The sequence below is a fragment of the Ictidomys tridecemlineatus genome, chromosome 1 (genome assembly GCF_052094955.1).
Source record: "Ictidomys tridecemlineatus isolate mIctTri1 chromosome 1, mIctTri1.hap1, whole genome shotgun sequence".
NCBI lineage: Eukaryota > Metazoa > Chordata > Mammalia > Rodentia > Sciuridae > Ictidomys > Ictidomys tridecemlineatus.
Genome location: NC_135477.1, coordinates 75,940,775 through 75,949,883, shown reverse-complemented (window position 1 = coordinate 75,949,883; position 9,109 = coordinate 75,940,775). Strand labels below are relative to the sequence as shown.

General features: G+C 40.0%; 1 pseudogene; it reads left to right on the top strand.

Annotated features, from left to right (window-relative positions):
* The first annotated feature begins 3,296 nt into the window (after nucleotides 1–3,296).
* On the top strand, nucleotides 3,297–5,892 carry LOC144367000 (eukaryotic translation initiation factor 2A pseudogene; annotated as a pseudogene).
* Nucleotides 5,893–9,109: the final 3,217 nt, after the last annotated feature.

Here is a 9,109-nt window from a genome sequence, read left to right as displayed (position 1 = left end):
TGGAAACAAAATCAAACATATCAAAAAATGATTAAAATATCTGTTTTGAAAATGGAAAAATAGCCTTTCAATTATCCTCTGTATCAATGGTAAAATTACATAGAAAATTACCTATAATTCAATGTAAAAGCAGCCCTTTCATATGAAGACCTGTTTTTATGATTAAAATTGTATTCAAACACAATTTTTGTCTTTAAATGTTTTTAATTTCAACAGGCAGCCTAAAATAATTAAGCCAACAACAAAATAACATTCTGCATCTATATGAAAATATCTATAAGGGAACACACAAAACTAGAAATAAAACTGACAGTTGAGGAAAACTTTAGCTAATATATTATGTTTGATGCTTTACCTTGAGTATGCCCATTATTTGTGAAACAAATACATAGTTTTTAAGGAAGAAAAAAAAAGAACTGATGAGTATATTGCATGTCTAATTAAAAAATAAAGGTAGACAAAAACAAAGACTTTGTAAGAATAACTCTGGGTGATTTTAAAGAATAGTAAGAGAATATAAAATGTAGAAGTCAATCCCAATCAAGTTGAATGTGGTGGCAATTCACTTTGGTGAGACTGACAGAGTCTAACGTGTCTCTTGGGTCACCTGTCCATGATCACAGGTCTTTCTCAATTCCACTAACTCAAGGATCCTGTAGTCAGAAAAGGTAATTTGTGGACTAGGGTTGGATTTGAATTACAATACCTGGTTTAAATCCCAGCTCCATCACTTAGCAGTTCTCTGTCCTTTGACAAGTCACTTAAACCCTCTTAACTTCAATTGTGGTTTTTCTTTTTTATTTTTTTGAGCATAAGAATGAGAACCCCTCACAGACCAGTGGTGTGGATAAGTTCACACATACATTTGCACATATGTATACACATATGTAAGAGTATGTGTTTCCACATGTGGATGCACATATACAAATATGTATGTGTTTGAGACCAAGAACTACAGGTTTTTAAATAGAGATTAAAGATTGGTTCTAGAATATTAATGGTGTTAAAATAACTAAGTGGGAGGTCAATAGTTGGAAGTATCTCTAATGCCCCAGGATTCTTCAAAAGCAAACCACCAAAACTTAATTTGCTATATGTATATACTTGGCCATATAACCAATGTGATTCTGCAACCTGTACACTTAGAAAAATGAGAATTCATACCCCATTTGAATCAAATGTATGATATGTCAAGATCATTGTATTGCCATGAGCAACTAATAAAAAACTTATCCTGCAAATAACTAATTTAAAAGAAAACAAAACTTTTGTCCAGCCAATCATAAGTGTCTCAAACTTTCTACCTGTATAGTCCAAACAAGGCAATTACTCAAACTTTAACCAAATAGCTTCTTTGCTTCTTTATTTCATGAATTGCTATCTACTCAAATAGACCCTTAAATTTTAACGTGTGAAAATTTGCCTTTTAACAGTGGTGACTGTCTTATCTTGGTGGAAATTTGCTCTCTGGGTGTCCCCATTTCCTCTGGATAATGGTTCCCTTGTACGGATCCTGAGACACGATGCCTGCAGGTGTCCTGCAGCAATGGTAGATGTTCTATGGACAAGATACATACTATTCTGTTGGGGCTACTTGGGCAGCACTAAAATTGGCGATGAGAACTTGTCTCTGAGAAATGGCACATTTTATTTTCCCACAGTTGGGGCCATGCCAGAGGCATTAATGCTGCACTTTCTAAATACCTCAAAGACCAACTGAGACCCCCAGCCAAGTCAGGCAAACAGCTGGCTGGGTGCCAGTCTCCCCAGGGTAATGTTGAGACCTCTGTCTGAATTCTCAGAGCCTGATATCCCCTATATCCCAAAACAGGGGAAGCAAAAAGCTGAGTGAAAGAGGCCAGGGGCAGGGTGACAGAGATAAGTTCCACTACAACCTTAAGTGTCTTTCTGCAGCCCCCTCAGGTCCAATCCCTGCCCCAGGGGCCTCAACCAACACAGTATTAAAGCACATGTTTGTCCTTCTCTTTCAGGAGGACATAGTCAACCTAGAAAACAGATTAAATACAGGAGCAGAAATTCAACTACCCCAGAAGAGAATTGGGGCATTAAATGTACTGCCAGCAATGAGGATGGGTTCTCAAAAGTCTAGACCACTGGGAAACTAGAATCAGTCAGTCCTTCATTAATCACGTGCTGTACTAGCATATGGAGTGTGTTAATCAGTTTTCCAACACTGTGACAAAACTCCTGAGATAAACAATTTATAAGGCATAGGGGTGAATTTTGGCTCACAGTTTTAGTGGTTTCAGACCATATTTTTCTTCATTGCTTTTGGACTTGTGAAAAGGCTGAACATCATGACGGAGAGTGCATGGTGGAGCAAATCTCATGGCAGCCAGGAAGCCAAGGCAGAATCAGGAAGGGACTGAGTACCAATATTCCCTTTAAGGGCACTCTTCCAGTAACTAAGTGCCAGAAGGTGCAGGACTCAACCTGCATACTATTTCTTCTGTGGATGTTAGGGTGCTGGAACTGCATTCAGTTGGACCAGGTCACATGTCCATCAGCCTTGGTGAGTAAAGCACTAGGAGTGGGAACCATGCTGGCACAGATCCACGGAGCTGAGAAACAGCCCAGGAAGTGAAGTGCTTGACCAGAAGGGAGAGCTTGGACAGCACAAGATTCCAGTAAAACACAATTTTTAAATACAGTTATCAGATTAGAAATCCAAACAGTGAGCACTTAAGAGCAAAGAGGTGCATTTAAAAAAGAAAGTGCTGTGCTCGGCACTTTCTGGATGGGTAAGAGTTATGGTCATTGTGCTTTTAGTGCTTGAGGAGGGTTATTAATAGTTAAGAAAAAGAGATTTTTCCATCTCTTCTGTTCTTTCAAAATGCACACACACACACACACACACACACACACACACACAACTTTAATACTGGCTTGAATCTTCAGACAGCTTCAAAACCTACAATCAAGAAATTACTTGCAGGGAAGATTGAATGTACCAAGTTTTATCCAGCAGTGAGTTATGCCAAAGGAACTACAAACTTGAAAATGTGAAGTAAATTCGGGATACAAACTAGGATTCTTAGGCTTGGTGGCAGACAGCAGGCTCCCCTTCCAACCTGGGGGCCCAGTGGGGCAGTACAAGAGGAAAACAAAGAGCAAATGAACACATAACTAAGCTAGGTAGTCATGCATCCAAAGTAACAGAGTAACAAGATAGATATTACCTGGGAGAATCTCCTTCAGAAAGAACAGAATCTGCAGTAAATTATCAAGTCATCACCTAAAGAGCCCATATAACCAAACTTCAAGTGGGGAGAACAATGCAAAGCTCAGAGGGGGAAAAGGCCTGGGTGTCTTCATCAGAGGAGGCAGGGCTGGGGGTGGTGAACAGTGAGAAGCACAGGGCTTTAGCACAGAAGGCAGGGAGAAAGGTGTGTGGGGAAGAACAGTGTGGGATCTGTAGGGTGGAGGGCAGTTCTAGGACCTTGAATAAGTGTGTTGAACCTGGTTCCTATTTGGAAGATTACAGGGCTGCTGTGTGGTGAGTGGCTGGAAGAGGAAAAGTAGATAAAGCAGCTTGGAGGTCATTGCAAAGGAGGGGAGAGAAAATGATGACAATTAGCACAGAGAGGCATGAAGGTGTATGGGGATTGACTGGGGGATTCACTGGAGCAAGGGAGTCAAAGAATTGAGCCAGACTCTTAAGTTTTGGGATTGAGGAAATAATGGAAGGAGTCACTTCCTGAGATGAGGATACCAAACTGCAAAGTAGGGAATGTCATTTGCTGCCTTATCAGAGCTAAAGGCTCTGTGGATGATGTAGATGTGAAATGTAAGTCATAGTGATAGGTGTCCTCCATGGGTGATGGTGGATATGACATGAGCCCCACAGAGGAAACACGATTTACTTCCTTACTCCTACCATGGCTCACTCCAACTCCCACTGAAGGCTGGGTGGGACATTCTGTAAACATCCATCAGCTAAGTGGTGACAGAGAGCACTGATGGGGCTCCAAGCCTGCTGCTCAGATATTTATCATGGGCTTCTTGGTATGGCCAAGAGAAATTGGAAGAATCAAGTCAGAATGTCTGGAGAAATTATGCATTTCTCTCACTTTTCAACAGTGTTGAAGATTCATATATGGGCCTCTCCCAAGCTAGTCTGATAATAGACCTGGCACCAGTAGAATGATTGTTATGAAAGGAACTTGGGAATGAGTTCAACTGTTTTTCAGATAAGATGGGCTGTCCACAATGGAAGATTTGGGTACATATTCAGAGATAGTGAGGTTTCCAAGATCCCATAGTGACTACATGAACCAATCCAAGGATCAGAAGGACTCACTATGGTGAAAGCACCATATTTTGTAAGAAACACAATGTTTCTAAGGGAACCTCAGGGAAATTGAAAAATTTATAACTTTAGTAAGGGTAGGGCCTATGTGTTGTTGCAAAGGAAAAAAATCATAAATATTATCAGTGTCACTAATATAGGATTACTATACCCCTTTAGCTTCCAAAGGCAACATGCCTTGAGCTCTCAGAAAAAAAATATGTCCTGCCAACATAGCAGTCTTAGACTCCCCTACACGCAGCACTGCTGGAAGACCTAGCCCATAGTTCTATGGTGAGAAACTGGGACATACTTGCAGTCTTTCATCCACAAAAAACACAAAATTGGTGTCTAGCCCAGTCACATGATGAGAGTAGTTATGCCCAAATGTTAATAATGAAGTTTACTTTTTTTGTAAACAGCAAGTTAAATAAAACTGCAAGTTAATCACGTTTATAAAAAAGTAAATTGTATTATCACTTGTATTCCAGTCACTTAAGAGTTATCTATGTTCTAGAGAGTAAGGATGTGTGTACAATAGTTAAGCTAGACCTGGCCCTCATGTTATGGACCTCAAGCAATATCAGCCAACCATTTTTCTGAGCCAGATAATGTTATGATGCAATTGAATGAAAGGCCATTGCTGTGCTATAACAGCTAAAACAGTGTGGATAAGATAGAAGCTTCCTGGTATGGGGAGCAAATCCTGCATAACATTGTAACAAATGGAGAAAATGCTACAATTCATTCAATTACCAAGACATAGCCCCATTTATGATATAATTTGGAATTCTGGTTTTACTGAGTTTTATGCTACTTACTGTTTTGTGCTTGCCAAAGCTGTGATTTTCCACTTGACATGAGATCCTGTATTTGACTTTGGAACTCATGCTATAACGCAGCCTCCTTAGTCCTCATGAGCATAGATTAATGCTGGCTGGATTTGGAAATCTGAGGGACAAATTGAAGTGCGGGATGTTTAAAACTACAAATTTATTTCCAAAACAGTAGTCTCACATAATTTGCTTGGTGCCTAGCTGGGGAGCACATTGCAATAGCTGCATGTGCTCCCAAGTTACATATTGATGATAGATACACACTTTGGCATATACCAGCCCTCTCCTGCACAAAGATGATATGTCATCAAGAGGAGATATACGGCAGGGTTCTTGGCAGCCATTTTTTGATGGACCATTTCCAAATAGTCAGTAACTTACAAAGGAGTCCTAAGTGATGTACCCAATGAGGAACCTAAACATGGAATTGTTGATAGACTCCAAGCTGTATGAAATCAATCAATCACCAATTCCAAGGTATGTGAAGAGAAACCACCTCAGAATAAGAAGAAATCACAACTAGAAATAGACAAGCCAACATCAAAAGCAGCTCCTGAAAAATCAAAGAAAATATAAAGCTAAGGAAGCTGCAAAGTATAGAAAGTTAGAAGGGACAAGAGCCAGAATTTGGAACTTACCCCTAACCCAAAAAGTATACCCCAAAATATGGTGTCTCTGTTAACACCTGAAGGCCTTGAGATAGATGAAAAATTCAAGAGGCTAGAGAGTAAAACTACCAAGCCTTGAATGAACAAGCAACAACTGAGCAGTTAGAAAAGCAATGAACTGGAGAACATTTTAAGACTTTCCTCTACAGGGGATGGAAAATTTGGAACTGGTTACTTAAAGATCCACAGGCAGCACGTTGGTTGCAGAAAGCAATGGAAACCCAGAGGAGCACCCTGCGTATCCAATACCCACACTTCATGCTCATCTATCATCCTAAGCATTTATCCAAACCTTGAAACATATGTGAAGTTATTTAATAATGTCCATTAAGTTGACTTCTCCTTTCAATGCATGTTATAGAAAAGACACATGAATTCCTTAGCTAAGTTGAACAGACTGAAAGACAAATGTCATTGCTATTGAACCAATTGCCCTCAGGTACCAAGAGAATGGTATTTAACATATAAATGAATAAGGCATTTCAAATTAAATAAAGGCAACTTATTGGGTTGGTTAAAAGAAGTCAGTATAAAACAAGGTAAACAAATGTTTATTCCTATAAGTTTAGAATGCTCCTTTTCTTCCTCTTGACTTTGTATAAACTCACTAAGTATTCTGAGTTTCAACATAATTTTGAGGAAAATTGAATTGCTTTCTATTCCAGTCCCTTAGGGAGTCTTTAAAGTTTCCATGATTTTATTTTTAAGCTCAGATCCAGGTTTTCTCTATCCAGTGCATGTATATAATCCAGAACACCCAGTAGAGTCTGAATATGCACTCAAATGTTACCATTGCTCCTCACATAAACAACTTTGGGTGATCTTTTTGTGACATGAAAGAGTCAGGGACGGAGCTGGACACAGAACTCTGGTGTGCCAAGCCTTTTGTTTATTTATGCATATTTATTTTGTGCTTCTTACATCTTTGCCTAAACATAGTAAAGAAATACTAAAAATACATGTGAGATCTCTCTGCAAAGACATTCATAATGTGTGAGAAAGTTTGCAGCAGACAACACAATTGTTTTAAAAAAAGAAAGTACTAGAATATGAAGAGAACACAATCTTCCTCTGATCGCAGGGAAATTGGTTCCAGGACTTCCCAGAGAAATCAAAGTCCAGAATGCTCAAGCCCTTTATTTAACATGGCATAGTACACATTTGCATATAACCTATGTACATAATCTTGTATACTTTAAATCATCTCTAGATTACTATAATATCTAATACAGTCTAAGTTACTATTACATTATATTGTTCAGGGAATAATAAGAGAAAAGTCTAAACATGTTCAGTGCTGATGTGATTTTTTTTTCTTGGTACTGGGGATGAAATCCAGCATTGTTTGATATCTCTAGCCTGTTTTATCTTTTATGTTAAGACAGGGTTTCACTAAGTTGCTTAGGGCCTTGCTAAATTGCTGAGGTTCACTTTGAACTTACCATCCCCTTGCCTCAGCCTCTGAACCACACCCACCACTGCACCAGGAAAGATGTGAGTCTGATCCAAGTATTTTTGATATGCAGTTGGTTGAGTTGCAGATGAACCTGTGAATACAGAGGGGTGACGATACTAGGTGACAAGAAGGAGACCCAGAGAAACTATTTTGAGAAACCAGATAATTCAGACTGGCAATGTGGCTTGTAGAGGAGGCCTGGGACGTCCCATTTCCTTCATCTCATGTTGTGGTCAGAAGAACCAGAGCCACCTGAAGAAGCAAGTCACTGCAAAGCACCCTACAGAGGCAGGTGAAATTTTGAAGAAAGGTTGAGATTTGGGGTCTTCCTGAAGAGTTTCAGGTCTACTGTGTTTTTTCTCTTTTTTCAGTTTTATCTTGAATATACATTTGAACTGTTGGAAAACACACAATCTTCTTGAGTTTTATGTAACTGACTCTGTTATGCCAGATTCATGGGACTCCAATAGACCTCCAGGAGCTGAATCTGATGCAATCATACAAGAGTCTTTATTGAAGCTCCAGCCTGAACTCACAACCCCGTTCCCAATGCAGCGGTCCCAGGGAGTGAGTCCTGGTCCTTTGTTCAGTGAGATTTTATAGGTTTGGGGGGATACTCTATGTGTCACAACATCACACAGAAAATCATTTCACACCATGGGAAAAATCAAACAACTCTTAACATTGATTAGCACATTCAGTGGCAGGAACAAGTTTGGTAAGGGTGATTCCTTTGAACTGATTGGTTTAAGCCACGAGGGGTGTATGTGCTAAACTACATGGTTTCCCTGCATGTTATCAACCACCATAAACTACTGGGGGTCATCTGGCATCTCAGATATTTTCCCTGCCTCATGCTGATTGGTGGTTGCTAGGGGGTTGCTATGGGTGGGTCCTCATCTAGCCTGAGTCAGGGACACCTGGCGCCACAGATCTCAGTAGGGTGGGTATGTGCCTAGGAGTGCTCTGTGGGTTTTCCCAAGAACAAGGGTCATACCCCATTCCTTGGACAGGCTTTGAGGTCAAAGCTTTCTTCAAAAATGGAGTCACATCAGTGTCTCAACTCTAGATATGATCATCATCCACACTTTACTATGGTGGGAGAAGAAACAAAAATAGGACACCAGTTAAATATAATAAAGTTCATCTGAGCAAGAACACTAGGAAGCACTCAAAACTGAAGACGGTTCAGAATGCCCCCATCTGCACTGTGTGGCAAGCTGTATTTGTAACTGGGAAAACAGAAAATGCCTGACAGAGATTGCCTGATTGGTGCAGTTTTGGTTTTTGCCTTATTTGGGCATAATGTGGCAGTCTGCAGCCTGGGATTGGCTGAGAGGTTAGCTGCTATGATTGGCCGAGGCTTCGTTGCTTGGATACCACCGTACATACTTTGTTAGGTTATCACTTGCTCATCCCAGGAGTTATAATTGGAGACCGCTTGAGATCAAATTTTATCTGCCAGGTATGGAGACTGATTTATACCAAACTTAACATCTGATCTGGGGAACTATCCCATTATCCTCACTGCCCCCATTCCTCCACCTCACTCCTATAGAGTGACAGGATTCTATAGTACTCAAACTTTATTAAGTGGAAGTAGGCCTTGAGTTGGGGAGCATGTTCATCCTTCCATGGTTCTTAATGATACTTTGATGGTGAAATGGTTATCAAAAGAGCAGATATTTGATGCCACAGACACCATTAGACTCAGAGGTCTAATTCATTGATTAGTTAGGGAAATAGCTCCTTCCAAGTGGTAATCTTTCCCAAGCAGAGAAGGCAATACTCATCCATGAAATACAGCCTCTAAAAGACATCGCTTGCCATTGCAATAAGA